We start from the raw sequence: 6,000 nt of genomic DNA on the forward strand, positions 1-6,000 counted from the left end.
CTACAGCTGTAACGGTAGTTTGACTGGCTCTTATCCACCGTTTTGCTACTTATGCTCCCAGAATGTGATGAGAATTTGAAGTTGTCAATATCAGTGTTTTTGACGTCTGCCTCAATTTTCTGTTTTCTCTTGGCTGGAGATGCGTTTGCCTGTCTAATTGGAGTCTTGCTCAGCCATGAGTCTGAACCGAGGCCCTTGCCAGAGTCTGAAAGGAAGAATTTATGTACAGTCCCAGAGATACAAGTCCCTGACATATACAAATGTAATTGTCAATTGTTATGAAAGTAATTTCAGCTCTCTGGCTCCTTACAGTAGTTGATCGGCCCCTTCATCTCCTTTTAGAGAATACAGTAACATCAGCCCGCTGGGGTCGCTAATTATCTCGATCACAATAGCTTAGAGCATGTTCCATCCATACACACGCTTTGCTAAGAAAGGATGTGATGGTAACATGGTGGTTGGAGTGGAGTAAGATCACTCCCTGGTGTTTCCCAGCCAGTCAGTGTTTTGAGCAGATTTTCCCAGTTGCTTTCTGAGGACTGCGTGGAGCTGAGAGCCGGGATCATGCTTTAAAATGATTGCCACTCAATACCTATCTGTTTGACTGAGCACTCCGGCTGCATGTTTAATGCCCTGCTTTGAGTTGGTGAGTCTTATAGGAATAGTTAAAATGAAGTGTACACATGGCGATAACCCATCTGTCATGTAGAGATGCTGTACATGTTCTGCAGCAAATGTAAAGAGAGATCAAGTATATGTGGCTGATCTTAAATTTGGTACAGGGAGAGCCATATTATACATGTGTGAGGGGATTATATTATGTTTGTTTCTTTGAGGATGGGGGGAAAGGGGTGGGGTGTTTTAGGCAAATTTAGGGGTCTATTGAGGAGTTAAAATCCTCCTATGTCAGAGAAAGACATTGTTTTGTATCAAGAATCCACATTTTTCAAGGCATTTTATCTCTGGTCAGCAGCATTACAATTCAGCATTGGTCCTGACTGCCACCACCAGAGAATTTAGTTTGAATTAAAGCTGGAAAGCCTCCACTCAGCTGGTTTACCTCATTTGAACCAGAGGAGCCACTACAGACAGCTGATCAGAGCCCACTGTTGTGACTGTTCAGACTCTTTGTCTTAAAAATGTATGTAATTAAAGCCCTTTTAACTAGATTGCATTTATTTATGGAACGTCATAAAGAACATTATTCTTGTTTTACTTGGAAACAAAATTCTGATAATTGAGTAATACTAAACATTTAATTAATTTTCCAATATACTTTCCTGGTGTGACTCAATAAGCCAATAACGCCCCAACATAAAAGCGCTCCAGGCTGTGTGCATTTGCTGCTGGCATTTAGTTGTTGTTGTTAGTTGTTGTTAGTTGTTTTTTCAGCCCCTCTTTATCACTAATTGCAAATAACCCAAATTACCTCTTGAAAAGGTGAAATACTGAAACGCTAATAACATAAACAAAATACAGTTTGAGTCATTCTGTAGTTGATAGGATATGCGAAGAAGGTGATTTTTTAGCAATCAGATATTGATCTCAACACTGCATACATAATGAGCCACAGTTGCAACCATTTTAGGTACAATTCCCGAAAAAGCCATAAAAGCAAGAAAAACCTCTTGCTGCAGATTGTGAATAACGAACCTTATTTACCACCAAAAGCACCCACACGTGCTCACCTTATAAAATAATATTAAAAAAAACATATAGTGACTTCAAACTAAATATCTTTATGTCAGGATCTTAGGTATAGTATATGCACGTGGGCCAGTCGGTCCAGTCCGCCACTTACGTCCAGACTGAAATATCCCAACAAGCAGGGCTGGACTGGGATTAAAAAAAAAAGTAATTTTGAGGGCCGGGACGGTCAGTGTAACGCTTATCAATTCAATTTTCTAAGCATAAACGGACATTTGAAAAACAGAAAAATGGGTTCAAATATCAAATTTTTCATTTTTTTCCGCCTTGATAAATTAAAAAATTGGATCTTTAAACTGTTTTTCCAATTTTCTGTTTTTATTCAGAGGATCAGAAATTTAGAAAATTACAAAATTGCGTCTGGGCTCCAATTATTCAATGGTATTCTCTTCCTCGTTCTGCCTGGCTAGCTTATTTTTTGGTCCATATGCAGTTAATGACCTGCATATCCCACAAAGTAGAGGAAGAGAATACCATTGCAGTATTATGAATAATTGGAGCTCAGATGCAATTTTGTAATTTTCTCAATTTCTGATCCTCTGAATAAAAAACAGAAAATTGGAAAAACAGGTTAAAGATCCAATTTTTTTAATTTGTCAAGGTGGAAAAAAAATGAAAAATTGGATATTTGAACTCATTTTTCTGTTTTTCCAAATGTCCGTTTGTGCTTAGAAAATTGAACTGATAAGCGTTACACTGACCGGGTCACTGGTCAATCATGCTTGCACTCCACTTCAACGCATGTACATACCAGCAGGGTTCAAAATTAGAACCATTCACCAGCCAAATGCTGGTAAAATGGGTGGCTGGTAGATTTGCTTGACTCACCAGCCCAAAAAAATGTTGAACCCTGCATACCAGCCCCTAAAAGTCACTTAAGGCTGAGTGATAAGTAAGAGAGTAGGATCATGTACTCACTGAGTCAAAAAGGCTGCCTGGTTCATGATAGCAAGATGGCTAAAGGCTGAGGGTGGAGCATGGCTGTCATTAAGATGTCTTTATAGTAAACAAGTGATAAGTCTGTAAATTAAGCTAAAGCTGCATTTTGCACACAGTATGCAACTTGTGTGAAATGTAAATAAATCAGAAAGCTATAGTATTGTGTTTTGCTAGTGCCTTAGCATGCTAATACACAACTAACATAAGCTTACTAACAGCTAACAGCTAACTTGTCATCTCTGGTAGACAAAGGGTGCTAAATCAACCGTTAGACATGCTTAAATCTCGTGTTATCAACTAGCTAACAAGCAGTTATTAGGCTCGTTCGAGATGAACTGCGCCTCGCCTGTAAAGTAGACGAGAGCAGGCGGCAGCAGCAGGGGGCGGTGACAAAAGTCCGCTCTCAAGTCGGACAGTTTTCCAGCTGACTCCAGCAGCCTTCAGGCTGAACAGGAAGTGACAGAAACACGGTGGTCCGATTCCGATTTAATAAAATGTTATCAGACCCATATATCAGCTCCTACACAGTCTCCAGTTGTTTTTATTATGACAGAGTAGCTGTCAAAATTCTCTACATGCGATCTGTTGCTGATTTTAATAAACAACAGACTGTAGATGATCCGTAATCTGAACAGATTTAGTCTCTCTGACTTTTAAACACAACTATCAGCCACACAACATGTGTTCTGTACAGAATAAGTTTTTAAATCAGACAAATCACAGTTAAAATCCCTCCGATTGAAAATCAATAAAAAGTTTATATAAAACGTCATCATGTTGAGTCGATTCTGAACCAATCAGCTGTTTGATCAGCTGAGAGGCCGGCGTTTCCCAGCATGCCCTGGGTCCACCTGCGTCCGCCTGGCTCTTGCAGTTGGTGAAAAGCAACTGCGCTACCTGCGTCTCAGAACTGCGGCCGCCTTGGTCTCGTGAGATTATCGTTGCCCACGTGTGCATGACGTCAGAGCAAGTCGGGATCAAGTCGGACACAAATCTAACCGGCATGCATTGGGCGCCGATCGCCGGTGATCGATTCTGCGCAGATCTGGCTCATCTCGAACGAGCCTATTTTCGCCACCCGGTGGGGGCGGGACTTACATGCGCTCTCTGTGGTAGGATGGAAGTGGGCCATAGTAGGATGTGATTGGCCAAAGTTTCGAAGTCAAAGTCAAAGAACAACGATGTTAATGTCGATTGTTCACATGAAAGACACACAAGTGGGCCAATCATGTGATCGCTCTTCTCTCTATGGGCCGATAAAAAAAAAGGAAGAGTTTTCGACCGGAGTGGTGCAGCCCAGAGCCATATTAGAGATAGTAGATGTCTTTCTCTATCACTCTGGTGCAGCCCATTCAGCTCACACAAATAGACTGGCCCACTTTCCCGGTACTCCTGATGGCCAAACCATGCCTGCCAATCCATGCCTGCCAACAAGATGGATTGCCATGAAATGTCTCACAGAATGAATCATAATCACTTTGGTGATCATCGTCAGAGCAGAATTTAAATTTCACCAATCCTTTTGTTTTTGACCAAATACCTGCAAAACTAATGCCATTCCCGTCAACCTCAGCTGCACTTTTTGTGTAGTGCTAATTAGCAAATCTTAGCAAGGCTTTTCAAATCTTAGTTGCGTTTCTTTGTATTCTACATAGGCTTTTTTTCAATTGAATCTTTTTACTGTATTTATCATATGAGGTGACTTTGTTTCAGTTACTGTAAGTATGTGGAGCTCTCTATAAATCTAAGCATCTAAAACATGATCAAACTGGTTTGAATCCCCAGTCTCGTGTCACAATGTCAGACACATTTTGACCGACGTGCATTTGTAAAATCAACTTTGATTTGAGACCCTTTCTGTGGAAAGAGGTCTCACACCATGTCTCAGGGTGATGTGAGGTGAGTGTGATACTCTTCTTGGTGGGTCCAAATAGAGGATTGCTACTCTCTTGTCTCCGATGAGTATCTAGGCTACGTTTGAAGCCCACTGGGACTGTCAGGACCCTGTGTGATCCCTCGGGTGCTGCGCAACCCGTAATCTTTTCACATCCTCTGTTCCAGTGGATGGTGCAATTTGGACAGCCATACGTGGTTTTTCGAAATTTTCTGCACCACATTTCTCAGCAATTATCCGTCAATCAAACAGTGATGTGATGATTTCTCCCATCAATTTCCTGTTAATAAAGAATGCATTTCTCCAGGTGGCACTCTTTGTCTGTTCAGTGGCTTCCTCTTCTTCTACTTCTTCTTCTTCTTTCTCTATTTTTCCTAAATCTAGAATGGTAGAAAACTAAAACAAAAAACATCACTTCCTGCAAGCTCACACTTATTTATATGATAATGTAGGAGATTATTACTATGATCTTCCACAACAACTCAAAACAGTTTGATTGCTTCATTTAAATAAATTGCAGGTTTTGAATATTTTAAATACCTATTAAGCATGCAAGTAATCTCCTGAGACAAACAGTATTTGTTAAAGGACTCAAAAGGCAAGTTGAAAGTAACATGAGTGTAGAGCTGAATTCTTCTCTGAAGCCATTGGGAGAATGTCTTGATAGTTTTCCTTGTGTGTGCAGTTCCACATGAGTATTCTCTTTGGTCGCTTCTCTACAAAGACCCCCACTCCAAAGAAAGAAAGATAAAAAGAAAATACAAAGTCCATTTCTTTTGCTGCTTAGCGCAGACGATCAGTCAGTTGTTATTATGTGGATTTCTTTTGCACTCACGGAGGAGAAAATAAGGTTTAGCGGTGGTCAATCCTTTGAAGTGACACAGGCCATCACTAACACTTGTTTCAAGGAGGCTCAGCATGACTGAATACTAATTAGGCCTGGAGTTGCAGAGTTGCAGTGATCTGATTGTAACAATCTACACATTTAATAGTAATAGAATCATAATTGGAAATACTCTGGATACTCAGGATAAATTCAATTACATTTTTAACATAAAGGGGCAGAGATGAAAACTTGAAGTAGATATTACACATTTCAGGTTTTTTTTGCCAACTATGCCGAGAGTTAGATGAAAGATTGATACCACTCTCATGTCTGTACACTAAATATGAAGCTACAGCCAGCAGCTGATTAGCTTAGATTAGCATAAGGCCTGGAGGAGGAAAAAGCTAGCCTGGTAGGTTAAAAACTCCACCAAACGGAACCGCTTAAGCTTGCTCACTGACACTTTATGTCTCAGTATTTTAATTTGCACGAAAACTTAAGTAAATAACACAATTCTGTGTTTGACAGGACTATTTGTTGGTTGGTAGTTGCCAGGCTAGCAGTGGAGCTTCCAGGAAGTTGTCTGAATTGTCTGGAATGTACTGTAACCCCCAGCCCCCCTGTAAAATGGTCA

The 6,000-nt window shown here is 40.5% G+C and overlaps 1 protein-coding gene across 2 annotated transcripts in view; it reads right to left on the reverse strand.

Moving 5' to 3' along the window:
* Nucleotides 1-2,968, reverse strand: part of olfm3a (olfactomedin 3a) — a 53,986-nt gene extending 51,018 nt beyond the window's left edge. Inside the window, exon 1 of one of the 2 annotated variants that reach the window (XM_039789421.1) lies at nt 2,626-2,968. The gene's annotated coding sequence lies outside the window, so the exon portion shown is untranslated. The remainder of the gene's footprint in view (nt 1-2,625) is intronic. The other variant, XM_039789422.1, reaches the window with a different exon arrangement.
* Between the last annotated feature and the right edge of the window lie 3,032 nt (nt 2,969-6,000).

Source organism: Perca fluviatilis, chromosome 22 (genome assembly GCF_010015445.1).
Source record: "Perca fluviatilis chromosome 22, GENO_Pfluv_1.0, whole genome shotgun sequence".
In the NCBI taxonomy this organism is placed as follows: domain Eukaryota; kingdom Metazoa; phylum Chordata; class Actinopteri; order Perciformes; family Percidae; genus Perca; species Perca fluviatilis.